Raw genomic sequence first — 25,247 nt, 5'->3', positions numbered from 1 at the left:
TTGCCCTAGACATTCGGAGAATCTTGGGATGCCCAATTCTGCAAGTCCTGGGTGAAGCTCGCTAGTCTACCCGGGGGGTGTCCCCTTCTACAACGACCCCGGGGCAGCTCACTAGTCTGCCCGGGGGGTGTCCCCTTCTACAACGACCCCGGGGCAGCTCACTAGTCTGCCCGGGGGGTGTCCCCTTCTACAACGACCCCGGGGCAGCTCACTAGTCTGCCCGGGGGTGTCCCCTTCTACAACGACCCCGGGGCAGCTCGCTAGTCTGCCCGGGGGGGGGGTGTCCCCTTCTACAACGACCCCGGGGCAGCTCGCTAGTCTGCCCGGGGGTATCCCCTTCTACAACGACCCCGAGGCAGCTCGCTAGTCTGCCCGGGGGTGTCCTCTCCTGCAACGGCCTCGGGGCAGCTCGCTAGTCTGCCCGGGGGTGTCCCCTTCTACAACGACCCCGGGGCAGCTCGCTAGTCTGCCCCAGGGTGTCCCCTTCTACAACGATCCCGGGGCAGCTCGCTAGTCTGTCCGGGGGGTGTCCCCTTTTACAACGGCCTCGGGGCAGCCCGCTAGTCTGCCCGGGGGTGTCCCTTCTACACGGCCTCTGGGCAGCTCGCTAGTCTGCCCGCGGGCGTCCCCTCCTACAACAGCCTGATTCCTGGAGCGGGCTGAGAGCCCTCCCCTTTTTTGCTGGGCGGCTGTCAACGACCTTCGTTGATGCTGTTCTAACCCCTTCCAAAGTTATGGGAAAATTAATGGTCGCGCTGAAAGGCATGTGCATAGGGTTCAAGGTAAAGGAGAATACAGCTTCTGTTGTCAGATGCCTCAGAACTCATGGATGGTTGTTTTTTCGGCGGGTATATCGAGGGCCTTTACTTGGTGGAGGCTATCATCGCAGTAGTGGCTAATGCTACTGGTTGTTAGTCCTGTGAGGGCTTCGGTATAAATGCCGTAATATTGCTCTTCATTGGTGACCGCTGTATCGCTCACATTCATGTTGGCAGGTTTTAGGGATCGTGGCGTTTCTGGTAAGCTTCGGGCCAGGTTGAGGAACTAATTACCTTCCTTCAACCAAGCACGTATTTGGGTGGGTTCCGCCACTGGTCTCGACACTGGCGGCGACTGTAGGTCTTTTGTGTTAATTTGTATCCCCCATTCGGTCTGCTGGTTTCGGGAAGGGGGTGTTTTATTATGGCGCATTGGTGTCTGGGTGGATGTATTGAATGGGTGGGGACACCATTGCGCCGCGCGGGGGGAGGGGTGGCGGCCCGTTGGCAGGGCAGTCTCGGTTGAGACTTGTATACTTGCTAGTGTGTTTGTGTCGTGTTCATTTGGGCTGAATATACCAATAGCCCCTTTTTGTACAGCTACAGTGTTTTCCTGGAGGGACTTGGTTGTGAGGTTTGCGCTGAGATTGGTTACGCATAGCATAGCTAATTGTCTCTATGTTTGCTGGCAGCTCGAAGGGGAAGCGGAAAATACGCCCGGTTATATATGACAAGATATAACCGGTTTTTCCGCGACACAACGAGCGTCTTCTTTGGGGCGGCCCCGGAGCCGGGCCGGCCTCTGCGAGCAGCGTTCGGCGGCAGGCGGGCGGCCGCCTGCGCCCCCGGGCGGCAAGGCCGCTAAGGCGGCAGCCTCATCTGATTGGTGGAGCGACTTGTGTCACGTGACGGTGACGGCGCGGGGTTTGAGTGCATTTGCGCGGTCACTCTGTTCTAAGCCGCCCGGTCTGACGCAAGTCAGCAGTGTTTTCGCTCTGAAATGTTTTTGCGTTTCCCACCCACCCACCACCATTTTTGGGGCTTTTTTTACACGCACCACACTCTTAACCCGCGCCCGGCTGGGGGTCCTGGATTTCCACGCCCTGCTGGGGGGGGGGGGTGTTTGAACACCCCCCCCTTCTAACTCGGCTCCTGGGCCACGTAGCGATACGCGGAAGGCGGCGTTCGAAAGAGCGTCAAAAATAATGACGAAATCACTTCGGTCAATTTTTTGGTCAGGTCAAAGGTCAGGTCACCAGAGGTCATTGAAGGCAAAATTTCGCCGATTTCCAGGTCGAATGTCGACAATTTCCAAGAAGCCAACGCATAACTCGGGAACCAATAGAGCTACAGCGCCGCGGAAAAGCGCATTCGATAGCCCTATTAACGCCCTTTCTGAGTAATTCTCTCAGATTTGACCTAACGTCAACGGTTTTGCCTGCAGGGGGCAAAAACTGCAAAAATAGCCGATTTTTTCGGAAACAGTTTTTCTGCAATAACTTTTGACCCAAGCCTTGTACGAGCTTACTTTTACCGGCATCGTGTTCCTCTCGTCAAGACGCATCGAATGAACTATAACTTGACCTTGAAAGGTCAACTTGAAAATTTGACCTCAGGTCAAGGTCATGACCTGACCGGAAAGGGTCATGTTGCATATCAGTCGATCCGTATCGTCGAGCTGAACACATCTAAGGCGTTTTCATCGCTCTAGCATGCCTCTATCAAAAGTTATTTGCGAAAAACTGTTAGATACCATTCGTGACCTAAGATGACCTCAGGGCATAAACAGGGGTCACGGACACCATTTTCATGTTCAGTGTGTCTAAACCATTTGTAATTCAGTGTTTGGGAGTGTTTATAATGTCTTTCGTCCAAAGGAGGCGCATTTCAATTTTCTCCCATTGACTTATAATGGGGAGGTCGCAAAATTGACCTGACCTTAGGTCATCGATATCAAAATTCTGAGATATACATTTTGTACATACTATTGCTCTTAGCCATCGCTGAAAGTTTCAAAGCGATCGGTCACTCGGTGTAGCTATGACAGACATTGAAACTTTTTATGAGGTGAGGTCACTTCAAGTGACCTGGTGACCTGACCTTGAATGACCTTGGTCTGAAATTTTCACAACATGTGTAGAATTGATGTATGATAAGGTGTACCAAAAACGGCGGCGCTCCGCGCCGCCGTTTTTGAGATATTCGCGAAAAACCACAAGGGGGGGTGTTCAAACACCCCCCCCCAGCAGGGCGCGGGTTAAATAAAGATGGGTTTTTTTCCACAAAATGTGGTTTTTCCCCAGCTAGGTCCCCCGGTTTTTTTCTAGTTAGGACTTTTTCCGGGGGAGGACACACACGACAGGGTTTCTAGTTTGGGTGGGGACACCATTGCGCCGCGCGGGGGGAGGGGTGGCGGCCCGTTGGCAGGGCAGTCTCGGTTGAGACTTGTATACTTGCTAGTGTGTTTGTGTCGTGTTCATTTGGGCTGAATATACCAATAGCCCCTTTTTGTACAGCTACAGTGTTTTCCTGGAGGGACTTGGTTGTGAGGTTTGCGCTGAGATTGGTTACGCATAGCATAGCTAATTGTCTCTATGTTTGCTGGCAGCTCGAAGGGGAAGCGGAAAAATATGTTAAATCTTACAATAAGAAAAACAACAAGAACATGATAATAAATAGCAATACATACCTAAATAGCGTAATACACACGCTTACCTAGTACTTTTCATACAAAGTGCTTAGCATCTCGACAAGTGGCCCAATAATAAATGGACATATTGGTGCATTTATTATTGGGCTAGGCTGACAATGATGTGTTGATAATGTAACCTACCTTTGTGATTATCAACACAGGAGATACGTCCCCACTCAAATGGAACGCCGGACTTGAAGGGGTCCATCAGCAACAAGCCCTGCTTAGCTGGTGGGCCCTAGAAAGTCTGGCTGTTGACCTGCGCTCGAATTGACCAGAAATGTTTCCCCACTGGATTGCCATTTGCTGATTTTTCTTCTAGGAGTGAAAGGCTGAATGCACTCTACTAACCAATTATGTATGCATGTATGAATGACTTCTTTCTTAGATGTAGTAGAACAGTCATCCGCTGCTTTCAGCAATGACTACTTTGGCTCTCTTTATTTATTAACCGGTTCCCGCACTTCTTTTGCTTACTTTTTTTTTTAATTTTCCTAGCTGGGAGTGCCGCGACTTATCCTTTTTTATTTTTGTCTGGTGTTAACGTAAGGTGCTGTGAGTCGCTGGGCTGAGGGTGGGGGCACTCCTGGTCACCTAATAATGGGTGGCGGAGTAGTTCGAAAAAAAAACTAGCCTAGAAACATGTAAAACTCGAAAAAGTGAACCGAGGTCACCCGAGGTCACCAAAGGTCAATGACCTGACCTGACCTTCAGGTGACCTTGACACCCACCCTAATGTATGGGAGCAGCATCAAATCACATGTTTGAACGTTTGAAACCACGAAAAGCTTGCAAACGCGCGGCTAATGCGAGCCGACATACGCCGAATCGCGATTCCGGCCAAACATGGTCTCGGAAAAGAGGTCACAGGTCAAAGGTCATTTGGGTCAGGGTCATGAAATTTACAGAGTAGGTGTAAAATTGATCAATGCGAGGGTACTGAAAGTTTCGTTGCATTCTGCCGCTTTTTACGCGAGTTATTCGCGAAAAACCTTAGGGGGGTTGCATCAACCCCCCTGTGCCGGCGAGGGTTAAAGTGGCCATAATAAATAAATTGGTGAGAGATACGATGCCTTTTAAACGACCTCCTCATATGAATTCGGGTGCTGGAACCAATCTTATAAACGATTTATATTGGATAGGGCGTCACTGGCTTAAGTTTGGGTGCAGAAAACGGCTATTAACCCGCGAGTTGCTGGGGGGGGGGGGCGTTAAACGCCCCCACTTTTTTCGCCGGGCCATAGCATAAAAACGGCGCGCCGCAGGCGCGCCAAATTTTGGGTATCTGTAGGGAATTGATTGCAGTTTATTGTGACAAAGTTTCAAAAAATCGGTCGGAAAATTTTTGAGATATCGAGGTTTTAGTGACGTCATGATTTTTGAATTTTCGACCAAAAACGGCGTATGTTCAAAAAATCATATAAAATCACAGAATAGACATACAGACATGCCGTAAACGCCATTAGACTGCCAATACCATGAACAATCAAATGGCTATCTTCGATTATTGATTATCGTTCCGCATTTTCCAAAATCTTGAACTGAATCTTGACAATTTCTCGTGACTACTTCACGACTATGATACATGCATTTCTTAAATTAAACTTTTTTAGCCAAACACGTACACATATGATAAAATGAATGTCACCATCGTGTTCTACGCCCCAAATTACCCATAAAACATGTGTCACGGGCTGCGAATATCAGTTTTGATTTTCGGGGACATGTGCCTACCCGGTTGACCTGACCTTGACCCTGACCTATGCTTGACTGACCCCTACATGGAGCTGACACTCTTGTAGGCCTTATACGATGGATTGTGCACCATTTTGACAGAGTTTATGACGAGAGGCGCCCATTGCGAAGTCCTGAAGTCCATGCTACTGAAAGACCGATTTCAGGTGTTTGACCTGACCTTGACCCGACCTGTGACCTCAAAACTCAACTTTAAAGTACTCATCTGAAGCATCTCGTCGCGCTCTTTCGTTTGCCGCCTCGTGCGTTTCGCTGCGCCTATTGGTCCAGCAAACGGTGGGTGGCGAAATACCCCAGCAACTGCCGGGTTAAATACAAAATGGTTTTCATGCATTTCAGTCAATTGTATATTGACGGTCCCAGTGGCCGAACTCATAAATTTCGGTAGTGCTTTGCATCTTTTACGCCCTAAGAAACTACACCATCTGTTGAATTGGGCGGCTTTATTTGAATGGGAGGGCGCATTATGCCCCAATCGTGTGCTTCCGTTTGTTTTGGACTGTATTTTACCACATCCACTGCTGGTAATTGGTATTACTATTAAAGGGATATGTTTACCTTGAAAAAGTGAACTGGATGATTCCAAAACACTTTAAAATAGTCGACAATGCCTGAATGAGTGGCTACATGCCATTAATTGGCCGGATTTTGATGAAAACAGCAAAAAACTATCATTAAAATGATGACGTAATTTAGGGTAGTGACGTCATATATATCAAAAAGCCACCTTGTGGGAATGTAGTGAACTACAGTCGCTTCAAGTTATGGTGAATCCTGTGTGTTACAAACATTGCGCGGAAGTTCCGATAATTGCGCCAGCGTTTATGGCTATTTCTATGCATTCCTTTCGTTGTGACATTTTTCTGGCAATTTTATTTTAATTTCAATTTTGAAACGAACCGAAGTTCGTCACACGTGTGGTTCAAGAAGAGTTTGGCAATTCGTTTTTTTTTATTTTTTTTCAGTTTTTCTAAAAAAAATCATTTTTTTGAATTTTTGGGGGTTAAAACCCAAAATTTTGAAAATCCGAGATAGCAGTTTTTAGCACCGCTTTTTGTCTGCATGACCATATAAAGAACTTTGAAATTGCTTGGTAACTAGATTTGGTGAGCGTTTCAAGATTGCATGTTTTTTGCTCATTTTTGCTCGAACATGACCTCAGTTTGACCTCAATAACTTCTGACCTAGGGTGACCTAAAACTTGAAATTATGTGTAAAGGTGTCAAATTGACGCCCGGGAAGGTACTGAAAATTTAGCGGCGCTGCACGCCGCCGTTTTCTTGCTATTCAGGAAAACCCACAGGGGGGCCTAATTGCCCCCCCCCCCAACGGGGCGAGGGTTAATTTCTTAGATAGCATTGCAGCAACAGTGCCAGCTCATATCACATCACAGCCGCTCGGCATGGCATGTACCACATCAAGGCACGCATTGTGCACTGCTCCACACAAAATTCACACCACAATTAAAGGGACCCTCCCACCTTCAAAAAAGTTTATGAATTGGCATGAAAGTGATGTCGCTCGGTTCAGAAAGAGCGAAAACGAATATCTACCAAATTTCACCGAAAAATATTCACCGGTTTTCAAGATATTAGACTTTTACTTTTGTTTACTTTTTTGGGATCTCCGCTGTTTCTAGCGACTTTATTTAGAAGTGCGGCGTTTGCGGCAGATGTTGCGCGCAAATAGCATATACCACCGCGTGCTACAAAACGTTTTAGTCAAACATTTAAAAATCGTTAGATATTTGCGCTGACGTCACACATTCAGAGGGGTATTCCTTAGCATTAGCCCCTCTGAATCAAAATGCTGCAATTTTGAAATTCAATATTTCCGATTTAAGGCATTTCTCGATGTTGTGAGTGCCGAAACCGGTAATTGTGAGCCAGGGACCCCATTTTGGCTATCTCAACTCAAATCTAATGTTAAGGTGGGAGGGTCCCTTTAATCTGCACTGCATTGTGCATTGGCTAAGTGCCTCTGCACATATGTACATCTTCTTGAACTGCCATGCTTAGCAATATAATGTTGCAGCCGCAGGCATTGTAAGCACCGAGAATCTCCTGATGTTCTGGAGATTCTCGGGAGCAATTTGAACATGCTTGCAAATTTATTGTTATTCATAGGCCCAAGCCTGATTTCTAGGAAATTGGAAGAATTTGAAACCAGTTGCAATACTGTTATTACTTATTCCAGCCGTTTCACTTTTCAGCCAAGTTGTGCAGGGCCATAACAAGGCCTTCACTTCAAATGATAAGCCACTGCAAATCAGAGGCAGAGCTGAATACCACAATTATTGAATAAAATTATGAAAGGGAAAATCACTGCGACGAAAAAGTACTGACGCCAGGCGACGCGATTTCAATAATAGAAATAACATAACATGCCATTGCGACCCAAAGCTATATTGTGTATTTTGTTTACCTCGACCGCCGAAAACACGTGTTTTTTTCCGACCGACTGCATTCGCCGACTCGCGGCCCCAGATGACGTAATCAACAACTAATTGGGCAAAAGAGATAACAAAAAAGCTATTTTTGGAACAATATAAGAGAAGCATAAGTAGTGATGTCAATTACGGAAAATCGGAATACCGATACCAAGCCAACTACCAACCAAAACCACGGGAAAATAACGAAACCAAACCAACTTTGGAAAATGAGGGAAATAGGTACCAACTTTTTACCGATTTCTTAGCCTTTTATACATTAGTGAGGATTTATGATACCGACAAAATACCAAACACATTACGATTGAAATACCAAATACCAAGTTGGTATCGGTTTGGTATCGGATACCAAAAAGTTGGTATCCGATTGACATCTCTAAACATAAGGGACACAATATGGTGACACAATATGGTTATTTAACAACGTCAAAAAGTCGTCTTAACGACCTTAAAGGGACCCCCCCACATTAACATTAGATTTGAGTTGAGATAGCCAAAATGGGGTCCCTGGCTCACAATTACCGGTTTCGGCTCTCACAACATCGAGAAATGCCTTAACCCGCGCCCCGTACCCAGCAAACATGCCCACATGGTTCCCATATGGGGCCCACATGGGCCCCCCACCTCTTCCATATGGGTCCCACATGGGAATGGCAGTGGGTGACACGTGGGACCCATATGGGCCAGCCCACGTAGGCCCCATATGGGACCCACGCGGCGCCCACATGGGACCCATATGGGTAGCCCATCTGTAGCCCATGTCCCACGTGGGCCCATCTGGCCCATGTTCACCCCATATGGGACCCACATGGGATGCCCATCTCCAGCCCACATGCGTTTGGCCCATTTTTATCCCATATGGGGCCCATATGGGTAGCCCATCTGTAGCCCATGTCCCACGTGGGCCCATCTGGCCCATGTTCACCCCATATGGGACCCATGTGGGCATGTTTGCTGGGTAGGGGGGGGGGCCGAAACGGCCCCCCCTGTCCTTTTCGGTCGATATCTCCTAAACCGCTTCAGATATCGCCACCAAACTTTCAGGACCCCTCCGGGCATCAATTTTACACATTGTGACCAAAAATTTTTTCCAGAGGCTATGATAGGTTGGCCACAAATGACGTCAGAATGACGTCATGTTCTATCATTTTCGACCGAAAAAAGACCTTCGCGAGAAGACCTGTCAGGCCTACAGCTTTGAAGATACAGAAAAATGATCAAGACATAAAAGGTGTAGAATTGACAGGGCTACAAAACTGCTATCTCGGATTTTTGAAATTTTTGAGTTTTGAACCCCAAAAATAAAAAAAACATTTTTTTGGATATATATGCCAAAAAATCCAAAAAGTTTTTTGTGTTTCAAAAAAACCGGAATATATGTGATAGTACCTACCGTCTTCTATCTACATACCGAATTTCAGATCGACACCTCGTTTTTTGGCCAAGTTATAGCGAAAAAAACTGTTCAAAATTGATGACGTCAAATTTTCAAACTCAATTTTTGGCAGTTCTAGACCTCGTAGAGCAAAACAAAGACCACCATTAGACTCCCCGTGACGAGCTGCATCGAATCAATACCCATTTTATGCAAAAATATCAACTTTGAAATTTTACCTTATTTGACCTGACCTTGACCTGACCTTCACCAAAACGTGACCTAGGCTGGCCCCAAAGGCTGTCTAACCCACATAATCGCATTTGTCATGTAAAATGGACCATAAAACATGTATCACACGACACTTTCATATTGTGACCCCGGTGACCTGACCTCGCTGTGACCTGACCTGGTATCAGTGACCTCAGATAGCAAAGTATGTGTTTGACGAACAATGTACCATCGATGGTTTTCAATAAATTACCAATTAACTCGATTTCACAACACATTTCTTGAAATGCCTGTGAACGGTGAAAATCTGACCTTTGACCTGACCTGTGACGTCATCGGTTTGACCTAGGTCAATGAAATTTGGTCACAAGGTAGTTCCCGGGTGGGGCTATCGAACGCCGTTTGAATTTTGAAAATCGGCCGGTAACTTTCCGAGATCTTAGGGGGGCCGAAACGGCCCCCCCCCCCCCCTACGGGTGGTAGGGTCCGCCGGTAACCCTACGGGGCGCGGGTTAAATCGGAAATATTGAATTTCAAAATTGCAGCGTTTTGATTCAGAGGGGCTAATGCTTTTGAATACCCCTCTGAATGTGTGACGTCAGCGAAGATCTAACGATTTTTAAATATTTTACTAAAACGTTTGGTAGCACGCGGTGGTATAGGCTGCTTTGCGCGCAACAAATGCCGCACTTTCAAATAAAGTCGCTAGGAACAGCGGATATCCCAAAAAGTAAACAAAAGTAAAAGACTAATATCTTGAAAACCGGTGAAAATTTTTCGATAAAATTTGGTAGATATTCGTTTTCGCTCTTTCTGAACCTAGCGACATCACTTTCATGCCAATTAATTAACTTTTTTGAAGGTGGGAGGGTCCCTTTAAATGGGGATTTTTACTCTATGACGTCATGTGTGCCAACAGTTTTCAAGAGTAAGCATAACAGTGGAATAAAGCTACCTCTATTTGTAACGTGTTCGCCATTTCTGTCGACATTTGACTGCTACCAAATCCCAAACTCTGACTGTACCCGGTGTTCTATATACTTTGGATAAATGTGTGTCATTTCATTACCCTTGAAAAAGTTACAATAAACGAAACGTCGGGTAATTTTTGTTGTAATACCTTGCATATTTTATGGAATAATTGTCACATTACAACTCAATTGACTTATTATTGATGCTTCAGCCAGGAATCGGAAAACTGATATTGTCGCACACACTGTCTTGGATCTTTGAATATGCTCACGCCCTATTCTGTTCATAGAGGTTATTCTGAAGTTATTATCATTAGCGGCACATTTACTGTATCTATGCGGCATATATGCATTCAAAAGTAACACAAAACTATCAATTTCATATAAGACAAAAGAGAACTATCCGGCATGTCAATGATAAGTAACAATAATCGTGCAAAAATCTTCGCTACATTTCTGTGAAAATTTACGACACCCGCCCCCTCCCCCTCGGCCGGCGGGGGTTAAAGGGAGAGGCCAAAAACTGTAAAATCCGTTTCAAATAGCCCCACTTTACGGTACCTCAGTGTTGCTATGATCATTCCTCAGTTTTCTGACAAGAATCACACATTTGGTCATGGCAAACGTTGAAAATACCTTTTTCTTTAAAAAAGTGCCCAATGTCCATCTTATTTTCCAACAAATCTATCAATAAATAAATCCTAAATAATCCGCCGTGTGCGACGTAGTCACTTTGTAGCGCTTATGGTGGCGGCGTGCGTTGACGTACGTGTTCGGAACACGCATTCTCGGGTAAACACCACGGCTCAGTTAACTAATTTATTAATCTATGTACATCGGCTCATTACACGCTAATACCCTGGCTGCCCATCAGGCCGTACCTCTCGTCCGCTAGCCCATCCCAGAGCTCCTCTTGGCGAGCCAACCGCTCAGCCCCGAGCTCCACCCGCCGAGCCACCCCAAGGCCACCCGCTCAGCGACTCCCGCCGCCGGCGATGCGCCGCATTATATAGGGGGGCTGGGCGCCCGCCGACCAATCAGCGGCCGCCACGTCACCTACGTCACTGGCCGGCCGAGACTGCAGGCTGCAGCGTCGGCGCACGCTGCCGGCGGCCGATACGAACGGCCGCCGCTCCCCAACATACGGCCGTGAAATTTTACAGAAATGTGGGCCACCTTTACACGTAGGGACCCTCCCACCTTAACATTAGATTTGAGTTGAGATAGCCAAAATGGGGTCCCTGGCTCACAATTACCGGTTTGGGCACTCACAACATCGAGAAATGCCTTAAATCGGAAATATTCAATTTCAAAATTGCAGCATTTTGATTCAGAGGGGCTAATGCATAGGAATACCCCTCTGAATGTGTGACGTCAGCGCAGATATCTAACGATTTTTAAATGTTTGACTAAAACGTTCTGTAGCACGCGGTGGTATATGCTGCTTTGCGCGCAACAAGTGCCGCACTTTCAGCTGCCAAACTATTGCTTCCAAATAAAGTCGCTAGGAACAGCGGAGATCCCAAAATGTAAACAAAAGTAAAAGACTATGTAATATCTTGAAAACCGGTGAATATTTTTCGGTGAAATTTGGTAGATATTCGTTTTCGCTCTTTCCGAACCGAGCGACATCACTTTCATGCCAATTCATAAACCTTTTTGAAGGTCGGAGGGTCCCTTTAACTTTTGGACATGGTGCGGCCGGGGGTGCGCCCTTGGCGCGTGCTCGCGTGCCAATAGGGTAAACATTAGAATCGGGAAAACACGTTATTGCTCGGGAACGGTGAGGGCTGAAATTTTCACGCCAAGTCGGGCTCGTGCACTTATTTGTCGTATTAAATTTTCGAGGGTGTGGGTTCAGCGGTGTGCACGTGGTGGGGCCGCGACCGGCGCCAAGCAGAAGGCACGTGCTTTAGGCTCAGTTGTTCGCTTAAAAAAAAAACTTTGGGAAAAGAATAAGAGGCGGGAGGTCATTGACCTTTGGCAATGAATACCGGCGCAGGGCACCGCTCGCCACTGGGATTCACCAGTAACTACAAATAATTTGTGTTTGCAATACCTCAGCCGTTTCTCGGCCGATTTAGCTGAAACTTGGACTGTCGGTGGTAGGGTAGGGTAGGGTAGGGTAGGGTAGGGTAGGGTAGGGTAGGGTAGGGTAGGGTAGGGTAGGGTAGGGTAGGGTAGGGTAGGGTAGGGTAGGGTAGGGTAGGGTAGGGTAGGGTAGGGTAGGGTAGGGTAGGGTAGGGTAGGGTAGGGTAGGGTAGGGTAGGGTAGGGTAGGGTAGGGTAGGGTAGGGTAGGGTAGGGTAGGGTAGGGTAGGGTAGGGTAGGGTAGGGTAGGGTAGGGTAGGGTAGGGTAGGGTAGGGTAGGGTAGGGTAGGGTAGGGTAGGGTAGGGTAGGGTAGGGTAGGGTAGGGTAGGGTAGGGTAGGGTAGGGTAGGGTAGGGTAGGGTAGGGTAGGGTAGGGTAGGGTAGGGTAGGGTAGGGTAGGGTAGGGTAGGGTAGGGTAGGGTAGGGTAGGGTAGGGTAGGGTAGGGTAGGGTAGGGTAGGGTAGGGTAGGGTAGGGTAGGGTAGGGTAGGGTAGGGTAGGGTAGGGTAGGGTAGGGTAGGGTAGGGTAGGGTAGGGTAGGGTAGGGTAGGGTAGGGTAGGGTAGGGTAGGGTAGGGTAGGGTAGGGTAGGGTAGGGTAGGGTAGGGTAGGGTAGGGTAGGGTAGGGTAGGGTAGGGTAGGGTAGGGTAGGGTAGGGTAGGGTAGGGTAGGGTAGGGTAGGGTAGGGTAGGGTAGGGTAGGGTAGGGTAGGGTAGGGTAGGGTAGGGTAGGGTAGGGTAGGGTAGGGTAGGGTAGGGTAGGGTAGGGTAGGGTAGGGTAGGGTAGGGTACACTGAAAACAATTTAACCCAAGGCCGGCGAGTAAACCGGTGTTTCACGGGTACCCCTATCCGCAACCATTTTTTAACCACCCTCCTAAGAGTACAGTAATGTCCCATAACAGTGTAGTCGTCCCTGCTCTCAGCGGACATATTCGCTGAGAGCGGTTATATCCGCTCAGAGCAAGTACGACTACACCGCAATGGGATCTAGCACTACTCCTGGGAGGGTGGTTAAAAATGGTTGCGGATAGGGGTACCCGTGAAACACCGGTTTACTCGCCGGCCTTGGGTTAAATTGTTTTCAGTGTAGGGTAGGGTAGGGTAGGGTAGGGTAGGGTAGGGTAGGGTAGGGTAGGGTAGGGTAGGGTAGGGTAGGGTAGGGTAGGGTAGGGTAGGGTAGGGTAGGGTAGGGTAGGGTAGGGTAGGGTAGTGGTAGGGTAGTGGTAGGGTAGTGGTAGGGTAGTGGTAGGGTAGTGGTAGGGTAGTGGTAGGGTAGTGGTAGGGTAGTGGTAGGGTAGTGGTAGGGTAGTGGTAGGGTAGTGGTAGGGTAGTGGTAGGGTAGTGGTAGGGTAGTGGTAGGGTAGTGGTAGGGTAGTGGTAGGGTAGTGGTAGGGTAGTGGTAGGGTAGTGGTAGGGTAGTGGTAGGGTAGTGGTAGGGTAGTGGTAGGGTAGTGGTAGGGTAGTGGTAGGGTAGTGGTAGGGTAGTGGTAGGGTAGTGGTAGGGTAGTGGTAGGGTAGGGTAGGGATGGGTAGGGTAGGGTAGGGTACGGTAGGGTACCCTAGTGTAGTGTAGTGTAGTGTAGGAGTAGGAGTAGTTAAGGAGTAGGAGTAGTGTATGAGTAGGGGAAGGGGTATTATAGGCGTAGGGTAGTGGTAGTGTAGAAGTAGGGTAGAGTGGGAGTAGGGTAGAGTGGGAGTAGGGTAGATTAGGAGTAGGGAAGAGTAGGAGTAGGGTAGAGTAGGAGTAGGATAGAGTAGGAGTAGGGTAGAGTAGGAGTAGGGTAGAGTAGGAGTAGGGTAGAAAAGGAGTAGGGTAGGGGTAGGGTAGGCGTAGGGTAGGGGTAGGGTAGGGTAGGGGTAGGGTTGAGTTCAAAAAGGGCAGAACATACAAAATACTTGGACACCCCGCAACTACTTGCAGTTAAATTAAAAACAGCTACCCAAATCTACTTAATTGATACAGCTAAAAATACAAGTTACTCACCCAAACTAATGCATCCGTAACACAAAATAAATCAAAACATACAGTCATCGCGTAAACCTGTACCTCTAGTCTATATTATACATACTAAAAAGTATACCTCGCCGTGTACGACGTAGTCACTTTGTAGCGCTTATTGCAGTGGCGTCCGTTGACCTAGGGCCGTGAAATTTTACAGAACTGTGAGCCACCTTTATCACGCGTAGGTCGTATTAACTTTTGGACATGGTGCGGCCGGGGGTGCGCCGTTGGCGCGTGCCAATGTGCGCCATAGGGTTAACATTAGAATTGGGGAAAACAGGCTATTGTTCGGGAACGGTAAGGCCTACGGGCACGGGTGGAGAACGTTTGAAAAAGTTACCCCGGCCGGCGACCGAAAGTCAGAAAGACGATGATGCTCAAATATTTGTCAACGGTTATCAACAAACCTCTATTCTGTGGCATAGAATAACGGATGTCTGCCGTTTGTACGTTTTTAGAGAAAACTGCTGCACGCAGGTGCGGAAGATTTTGTAATAGTAACAACAATTTTACAAAACGCCTTAAAATTTCGGACGCATGTCACCTAGTGCTAGGTCAGGTCATCAGGTCAAATTTGCTGGATGATCGTGCTAAAAATGCCAGCATGCCCTTTGCAAAGCTTATTCCGTGGAAGTTGCAACCTTCTCACACAAAACAAAATGTCAAATTTGACCGTTTTCACCCTCTTATTGATTTGAGCTCGCACCTGAAATATTACTCGCGACCGATCCTTAAACGAGTAATCGAATGTTTTGTTTGCAGTGTTTAAGCTCCGTTATGTTCATGAACTGTGAGAAAAGTTGTCGGAGAACGCTAAAATCAGAGAAATTTGGCTTTTGATGATCTATGGTGATTTTATTATTGAGCTTGCCTAAAACATGACCAGATTTCTCTGGTCACGTTAGTCGTTCTTTCAAACGTCGTTCCGCTTCTCGCCTCGTAGCCCAGTAGCCGAGTTAGAAGGAGCGTGAAAAGCCCACCCACTGAGAAAAATCCTGACTCCGCATGACACCCCCAGGGGGAGTTCACCAAAACGACACCCCAAAACTCCCAGGTGGTACTCCTCATTACACCCCCTCTAAAACTCTCCATTACACCCCAAAACTTCCCTCGAGAAACTCTCTGTAACTCTCCCTACAGTTTTAGAAAACTCTTCATAACTCTCCTTTACCCTATCAAAATAAACAACATACTCCCTGAAACTCCCTTCCATTACTCTCAATGACTCTCCTACTGCCTCATAATTACTCCCGATTACTCCATTCCATGATTCCCCAAAACTCCGTTTACAGCTTCATGGTATACCTCTTGTTACTCCCCATCAAACTCACCCAAACTTCCCATCACTTCACTCCAGTCCCTCCCCCCCCCCCCGAAAATAAATATTGGACGAATAGCGTAACCACCCAAAGCTCGTGTACCGAAGCACAGATAAAAAATATATTTCAAGAAATGTGTATTCATAGTCCGGGGCAGTGGGAGGCTTAAAAAATCAACAAACGCTTTCGACATCCCGCCACGGCACGCTCTCCGGGGATCTCACTCCATATGCTTCACGGTCGCGAGTGTTGATGTTAAGAATCCAAAAGGCGGCCTACCACAGCAGGAATGCTTGGTCTGCTGGTGCCGCTACCCTACCACCTCCTGGGCCTCGACGAATACTGCGTCTTCTTCGTCCGGCTCTCCTTTCACGATGGTGGGATGGATATTTTGCTGGCCTCCGTTGGCTTCCGACGTGTCTTGCGGGATGCGCTGCAGGCTCTCCAGCTCATCCCCTGCAAAATGTTAATAACCATGAAATTATAGGTACACTTAACATTGCGTGGGAGGAAATGGAGGAGAAAGAAAAAAAGAGAAGAAGGGGAAATCATGAAGGAGAAAGGGAGGGAAGGAGGGGAGGGATGAAGGAAGGAAGGAAGGAAAACAGGAAGGAAGGGAGGGATAGAGGGAGAAAGAAAGGGAGAGAGAGGGGAGGGAAAGAGGGAGTGAGAAAGGAAGCGAGGAAAAATGGAAGGAAGAAATGAGGGAGGAGACTGAGATGTAGGCAGATGAGACAAGATGGACGAGACGAGACATACGCGACCTGACGTGTTGTCACTGATACTGCATTTCGGCACATGATGTCAAAATAATGAAAGCAAGAGATTGCAAAGTTAGCATACTTTTTATGCACTACAATTTTGATAAAGTTAAGTTTCAGTGAAAGTCTAAAGGGCAAGTTAACAGCCTCCATCTTACTTGTGCAGACACAGTAGGGCAATGCTATGAAACGTACCTACTTGAACGCTCAAAAAGTTGAGCAGGTCGCTAAAAATAAGCTAAAGACGTTATATACGCTGCATAGGTAACCATGTTAACATTAAAGAACGAATTCAATTATGAACACTTTCTAAAAACATACAACAATTTAGACAAAATTTATTTAAACATGCTGGTTTGTCGGTGGTTTTCATCATTCATGGGCAGTGGCAGTGGTAGGTAGGTAACTGATTTTTTTTTATATATATGTAGGGGCTAGGAAAATCAAGGCTTTTATGCCAAGATAGTTTTATTTTCTGGCTCTCCTTTGCAATCCCTTCAAATTTAATGTTTGTCATTGGTATAGATATTAACCCGCGCCCTGCTGGGGGGGGGGGTGTTTGAACACCCCCCTTGTGGTTTTTCGCGAATATCTCAAAAACGGCGGCGCGGAGCGCCGCCGTTTTTGGTACACCTTATCGTACATCAATTCTACACATGTTGTGAAAATTTCAGACCAAGGTCATTCAAGGTCAGGTCACCAGGTCACTTGAAGTGACCTCACCTCATAAAAAGTTTCAATGTCTGTCATAGCTACACTGAGTGACCGATCGCTTTGAAACTTTCAGCGATTGCTAAGAGCAATAGCATGTACAAAATGTATATCTCAGAATTTTGATATCGATGACCTAAGGTTAGGTCAATTTTGCGATCTCCCCATTATAAGTCAATGGGAGAAAATTGAAATGCGCCTCTTTTGGACAAAAGACATTATAAACACTCCCAAACACCGAATTACAAGTGGTTTAGACACCCTGAACATGAAAATGGTGTCCGTGACCCTTGTTTATGCCCTGAGGTCATCTTAGGTCACGAATGGTATCTAACAGTTTTTTTCGCAAATAACTTTTGATAGAGGCATGCTAGAGCGATGAAAACGCCTTAGATGTGTTCAGCTCGACGATACGGATCTTTTTTTTGATTTTTTTTTATTAACCCTCGCCCTGGCAGGGGGGGGGGGGTCGATGCGACCCCCCCCCCTAAGGTTTTTCAAAGATAGCGTAAAAACGGCGGCGCGCAGCGCCGCCAAATTTGGCACAGCCTATGGGGCAACCTTTTTACATATGACCTGAAAATTTCAGGTCCGGGTGACCTTGGGTCAGGTCACCAGGTCAGAAAAACTGGTACAAGGTCATGGTCAAATTTCAATTTTCTTTTTGCACCTGTCCAACTCACAGTTTTGGACTGATTTCCGTCAAACTTTCAGGATGTGCTAAGTTCACCGAGTTGTATAACATATAGTTCGGGTTTTTTGAGGTCACTGACCTGAGGTCAGTTAGAGGTCATTACGTCGTAATGCTAAGCCTATGGGAAAATACTAAATTCGGAAAATAATGGAGATATCCGCTTCTTTCTATCACTTTTGTGCTTTGAAACCACAGTACTTAGCAGCAGGTCACTTGGTGCTTCTTTGTTTGGTGTACTTATCCATGGGTCAGGTCAAATGAGGTCAACTGAGGTCAAATGACGTTTTTGCCAATAACTTGGCACATAATGACGCTAGAGCTTAAAAAATGGTATCATTGTGTTCCTGGTGATCAGCCGAATCGAATGATATGCGATATGAGGCAATTTGGTTAACTTGAACTTAATTTATTAAGTTAAGTTTACTTAAAATTTAAGAAAAACTTTAAGTACACTTAAGCAAGCTAAAAAGTATATCATTCGACGCGCCTTGACGTGCTGAGTTCACTGGTGCTTTTCTTTTTGCTCCATCTTAATTAGATCAAAAGTTATAAGCGAAAAACTTTTGACCTGTTTTTAGCGAAATTTTTACATTCATACCCCCCCAAAACCCCCCTAAATATTGACCTAGAGCAACCAAATTTGCACAGGGGCGAGAACTCCAGCAGGCCCACCTACCTACCAAATTTGGTGTTTCTAGGTGCCATAGGAGCCAATCGCGAGGGGGGGGGTCGCATCGACCCCCCCCCCCCCCCTGCCAGGCCGTGTTATGAAAAATGCCCTGCCAGGGCGAGGGTTAACAGACACACAAACCAACAGCAGCAGCAGCACGTACGCAAGCGCACTTAATGATGCTCAAATCGGTGAGGCCGGTCACAACGGCGCCCACGGCGACAGCGAGCAGCGGCAGCGGCAGCGGCGCGACGGCAGCAGCGACAGAGTATCCTATGTATAGGGTAAGTAAGACACCGAAGACCGAGGAGCCCGACGCGCGGAAACGGCGCTCACCACGTCGCCCGCCGGCCACGCCCCCCGCCGGAACCAGCCCCCGCCACCGGCAGCGCCAGCAGAGGCCCGCACCGCCCGCGCACGCCACCGCGCGAGCTCGCCGGTCCGCCGGTCCCCGCCCGCGCCGGCAGGGCCGCCAACGGGCCACGCCCCGCAAGCCAGAGCACTGATTACCGTGATAAGAGCCATTGTACCTACAAATCGGGCAATTGGCGGCGCGTTTCGTCCGGCCCCGGCCCGCCGGCAGCTGCGTGCGCTGCGCATCTCCTTACGCACAACTTGGCAATGGATGGTAAGCTTGTGACTACACGAGCTGACTCCTCGTGTTGTAAAATGTTTTTCAATGCCCCCCCCCCCCATTTCGATTCAAACACCCTTATTTTGTTGACGTGTCTAGCTGTTATTATTTCAGTTTCAGCTTCGCGCTTTAATTTATATTTAAAGTGTACTACGTTTGGAATAGCTTCCTTCGATCGTGCTTCGCATATTACTTGTTTCATCAAGGTTAAAATGAGTACTTCAATTGGGTTTAGGTTTTGTACGAAAAATATTGTTTTTGGAGTTATTTGAAGTGTAAATTGGTGTGTAGATTGTAAGAATACTTTTATGTCGGTAATGAAACTCTGAACTTCGGTACAGGACCAAAACATGTGCGCTAAAGTTTCTGCGTGTCTGTGACAAAACGTACATTTATCATCGTCTTTCACATTTATGATATTCAGAAATTTGTTTGTAGTGAGAAATCTGTTAACTATTCGGTAATGTAGCATAATGAGTCGTGTTGAATGTGTGACGTTCATTACAGCCACTGTGCTATCCTCTACAAAGTGTCCAATATCTGTCATCCATTTCTGTCTTAGACCGTAGACGCTCATCCGCATTCTTTGTTTCGGCTTTCTTTGATTGTATTGCCATCTGATATGCGTAGCGTGAGAACTTCGCATGATTCATAACGAGATTTAATCTCGTTGGTATTATTGGTTTCGGTATGTCGTCGAAAGATTGACGTCTCACACATTCGGGTAAACTTCTCACGAGGCTTGAATAGCACAGAATGGTCATTCTTATTCCAAACCTATCTTGCACCGCTTCCCTCGTCATTATCCGCCCAGTTTGTTCGTCAATCAAATCTGCTATGAACCTAAGTCCTTTTTCGTTCCAATTTTTCACGATAGAACAGCTATATTTCGAATAGTCCGAGAACCATAGGCTCTCATTTAGTATACCGACATCGTCTGGGCTATAGTCTATGCTAAAGCGGCTGTACGCTTCCAAAACATCCTGCCAGAATGGATTGTTTATTTTGCAGCGGATCCTTAATAACTTTTTGCTTCCAAATTGAGGAATGCTTTCAACACATGGTACTTCATTCTCAGCTAGTCTTACCCACGAAGCTTTAGATTCCCTTAACCTCTTAAGCCATGTCAATTTAAGGCTTTGGACGAAAGCTTTAATATCGATCATTTGTAATCCACCTGCAGCGTAACTTTGTATCGTTTTGGCTCTTTTTATAGGATCCCTTCCCCCATTCCACACAAAAGAAAAGAAAATGCGTTCTAGCTTTTTGAGTATGAATTGTGAAGGATTAGGCAGAACAGTTAATAAGTGAACTAGCTTCGACAACAATAAAGACTTAATCACAGTTATTTTTCCCAGTTGAGTAAGATTTCGCCTCCGCCATTGCGCTATTTCTTTGTTAATCTGAGCGATTTTTGGTTCCAAGTTCGTTTCAGTTATTCCCTTATTGTTGTTAGAGAAAGTTATTCCTAAAATCTTTATTTGACTAACCCATTTACAGCCGAAGTTCTCAGACTCGTATCGCCGAGGGTCTACCCCGAGAGGAAGACATGCTGTTTTTTCTATGTTGAGTTTTAGGCCAGAGAAATTTGAAAATGTTTCTAATTCTGATAGTGCTCCTCGTATTGAACTTGCCTCACCGTCAAGAAATAATACCGTGTCGTCCGCATATTGCATGATTTTTACTTCGCTATCAGGAGAGAGCTGGATACCAGATAGTATCCGAGATTGTTTGATTTGATTTGCTAGAACATTAACCCGCGCCCAGATGGGGTCTGCCGAGCAACGCGGTCTGATGGGGGGGGGGGGCATTTTGGCCCCCCCCCCTCAGATCTCGAGAACCACGCAACATAGCGACAAGCGGTAAACGGTGTTGGATAGCTCCAACGGGGAACTACCTTGTGACCCAATTTCATTGACCTCGGTCAAACCGATGACGTCACAGGTCAGGTCAAAGGTCGAATTTTCACCGTTAACAGGCATTTCAAGAAATGCGTTGTAAAATCGAGTAAAATGCATTTCATTGAAAATCATCGATGGGGAAATGTTCTTCAAACACATAGTTTGCTATTTGAGGTCACTGATACCAGGTCAGGTCACAGAGGTCAGGTCACTGGGGGGTCACAATATGAAAGTGTCGTGTGATACATGTTTTATGGTCCATTTTACATGACAAATGCGATTATGTGGGTCAGACAGACTTTAGGGCCAGCTTAGGTCACGTTTTGGTCAAGGTCAGGTCAAGGTCAGGTCAAGGTCAGGTCAAGGTCAGGTCAAATTAGGTCAAATTTCAAAGTTGATATTTTTGCATAAAATGGGTATCGATTCGATGCAGCTCGTCACGGGGAGTTCAATGGTGGTCTCCGTTTTGCGCTACGAGGTCTAGAATTGCTAAAAATTGAGTTCAAAAATTTGACGTCATCAATTTTTAACAGTTTTTTCACTATAACTTGGCCAAAAAAAGAGGCATCGATCTAAAATTTGGTATGTATATCGAAGAGCGCACGGACTATCACATATATTCCGGTTTTTTTCGAAATTCGAAAATTTTTTGGAAATTTTTTGAGTTTTTCTAAAAAAATCAATTTTTTTGATTTTTGGGGGTCAAAATCCCAAAATTTCGAATATCCGAGATAGCAGTTTTGTAGCGCCGTCTTTTCTCTACACAACCACATAAAGAACTTTAAAATTGCTTGTTAACTGTAGAATTTGTGAGCGTTTAAAGATGTCATGTTTTTTGCTCATTTTTACTCGAACATGACCTCAGTTTGACCTCAATAACTCCTGACCTGAGGTGACCTGTGACTTGAAATTTTGTGTGAAGGTGTCAAATTGATGCCCGGTAAGGTACCCAAAATTTGGCGGCGCTGCGCGCCGCCGTTTTCTCGCTATTTAAGAAAAACCACAGGGGGGGGGGGCCAAAATGGCCCCCCCCCATCAGGGCGCGGGTTAACAGCCAAATTGAATAGGTATCCTGATACCGGATCCCCTTGACGTATACCGCACTTCAGATATATCTTTTCTCCCAAGAAACCGTTTAACAGTATTCTTGAGAAATTTTCGTCACTCATATATATGTTCGTTAACATGGCTCTGAAATTTGCTCCAAACTTACTATACTTTAAAACTTTGGAAACGAAGTCCCAAGATAAGGAATCGAATGCAGCTTCAAAATCTGCGGAAATTATAACACCTGTCTTTCGATCTTCTGACAGTTTTTGTATTACGTCATAAACAAGCCTGGTATTTTCCCCGATGTATCGTCCCTTGACATACGCTGTTTGACAGGGGTCAGTCAATTTGTCTATTACCCGTTGCAGCCGTGCTGCAATGGCAGATGATATGATTTTAAAATCAGTGTTAAGGAGGGTGATCGGACGCCATGCTTTGACCTGGTCCGGAGACTGACCTGCTTTCGGAATCATAGTAATGACTCCTTCTCTATGCGAAGAAATTACTTTATTTTTTCCTGAACAGAAAACATATGCTCTATGAAGGAAATGCCCTAAAATGTTCCAAAAGTGTTTAAAGAATGATGATGTGTACCCGTTCGGGCCCGGAGACTTCCCGCTTTTCATCTTTCGCATTGCATTAGTTAACTCCTCGTATGATAACGGCAAGTCGAGAGCGTCGCGCTCTTGATCGCTTAGTGTTTCTGTAACGTTTCTTCTGATAAATTCGTCCGTATTTGACGGCAAATTGTGTTGTCTAGTATATTTACTCGCTAGGCTGTCTGTAAATGTTTCCAGAATAGAGCTAGTTGTTGTTAAAATTTGCTCTCCAGTTTTAATGATTCCAACTGATTTTCTCAAGGCATTTCTTTTCTCCAAGCCGAGAAAGTACTTTGACGAGCGCTCACCCTCCTCGTGCCACCTTGTCCTCGAGCGCACGATCAGACCGTTTATCAGAGGCCTTCTCATGTTTTCCAATTGTTCTTTATACTGTTCCAGGACGGCCGCACTACTTTCAGTTTTTGCTTCAAAATATTATGTTTGAGCTCTTTCGATTTTCATTAACAGTTCTCTTTCTTTTTCTTTATCCCGCTTAGCTTTTCGTTTAGCAAATTTAACAGTTTCCCCGCGTATCATCATGAGTAGCGTTTCGTAAAATAGGTCCTCGTTTATTTGAAACTTAATATCTTTGTAGTTGTACTCATCAGTTAGAAACTCATTCGAATATATCGGTAACGCATATTGTTTGACAGTGGACTCAATACATTTCCGCACCCCTACCAAGTAATCTTCATTGCTCAATAGGGACTCATTGAATTTCCATAGCCCTGGGCCTCGGGAAGCATCGCTGCTTTTGATTTCTATTGTAATAATATTGTGGTCTGTCCTATATCCCGGCAAAATGTTTTGGTTGATGCACAAGCTACATAAATGTTCGCTTATAAAGAACATGTCTAATTTAGCTACCTTGTTGGGTCCCTTCCACGTGAATTCATGCTTATCTGGGTTATAAAATCTCCAGATATCAATGATTCTATGCTGATTACACATCGTGGTGAATGCATTTCTGGCATTAATATTATTTTCTCGAACATATCCATGACAGTCTTTTTGATAATTCATCACAAAATTTAAGTCTCCACCCAAAATGATGTGATCGCATTCGACACTTTCCAGTTTTTCGCCTATTTCCCGATAAAATTCTGGCTCGTCTTTGTTTGGACCGTATATGCACCCAAACACATATGTGTCTGTCCCTATTTTACATCCAATAATAACATAATTACCTCTCCTGCAAACGAATTCAAAGAGCATGGTATGTTGAAGACCTTTGTCGATCAAAATTGAGGTTCCTCTACTGTTGTTTGTGAAGCAAGAATGGTATGTCTTACCCCGCCACAGCGAGTTTAGAAACTGAACTTTATTTTCTGTGAGGTGAGTATCCTGAAGGAAGATAATGTCAAAGCTCATAGTTCTCAGGTAATGCATAACATCTCTGCGTTTCTCTTGTCCTCCCAGACCCCGGACATTTACTGATGCAATTTTAATGTTTCTCATAAAATGTTAGTGTTTGTCTCTCGACCTTAGACGCGGTGCTGAACTTTGCTCCAAACCAAAACTTCATTTTCCTTTTTGCACTACTTTGTTGTATGTGTTGCTGAGACAATATAGTACTACATTGGACATAGCTTTCTCCTGGTGCGTTACGGTACGGCCGATCCGTCCAGTGACCATACTCACGAAAAGGGTGCCACACTGCATCCGCAACTCGGGCCGGGACCGGACGATTCGCGACAGAACGGCCCCCTCGGCGGGCGCCAGTTGGCATCCGGAGACGCGGGGCGCGGCAGCATGGCCACCCACACCAGCGGGTGGACCGCGGGACCGACGGCCGCCGCAACGGGCACGACCGGCACAGACCGCCACAGACGCCGCCAGCGACGGGCGCCGGCACCGACGGAGACCGCGGCCGAAGCACACCAGAGGCGGCGCCTCGAGCTCCTCGGCTCCCATTGCACGTGTAGAAGAGTCCGACCCCGCCGCCGCCGCCGCCGCCGCCGCAGACACTCACAGCCGATGCACCAGCCGAGATCGTCGTCTGCAAGGCAGACATGGGACAACGCAGAACGAGCACGAGAACACAATTGACGAGTAGACATGCACACACATCAAACATCAAAATCAACAACGATCCTTTATCGTCGAGTAAGTAAGCGACTAGCAGAAAGTGAACACGTGCTGGTAAGCGAACTTCGCAAGGCTGTATTAGTGCGTCAAGCGTGAACGAGCAACCTTGACACATAACCATCGACGATACGGATCGACTGATATGCAACATGACCCTTTCCGGTCAGGTCATGACCTTGACCTGAGGTCAAATTTTCAAGTTGACCTTTCAAGGTCAAGTTATAGTTCACTCGATGCGTCTTGACGAGAGGAGCACAATGCCGGTAAAAGTAAGCTCGTACAAGGCTTGGGTCAAAAGTTATTGCAGAAAAACTGTTTCCGAAAAAATCGGCTATTTTTGCAATTTTTGCCCCCTGCAGGCAAAACCGTTGACGTTAGGTCAAATCTGAGGGAATTACTCAGAAAGGGCTTTAATAGGGCTATCGAATGCGCTTTTCCGCGGCGCTGTAGCTCTATTGGTTCTCTAGTTATGCGTTGACTTCTTGGAAATTTTCTACA

Source organism: Amphibalanus amphitrite, unplaced genomic scaffold, assembly GCF_019059575.1.
Source record: "Amphibalanus amphitrite isolate SeventyFive unplaced genomic scaffold, NRLGWU_Aamphi_draft 000302F_arrow, whole genome shotgun sequence".
NCBI lineage: Eukaryota > Metazoa > Arthropoda > Thecostraca > Balanomorpha > Balanidae > Amphibalanus > Amphibalanus amphitrite.
Note: the sequence above shows the minus strand (reverse complement) of the source record.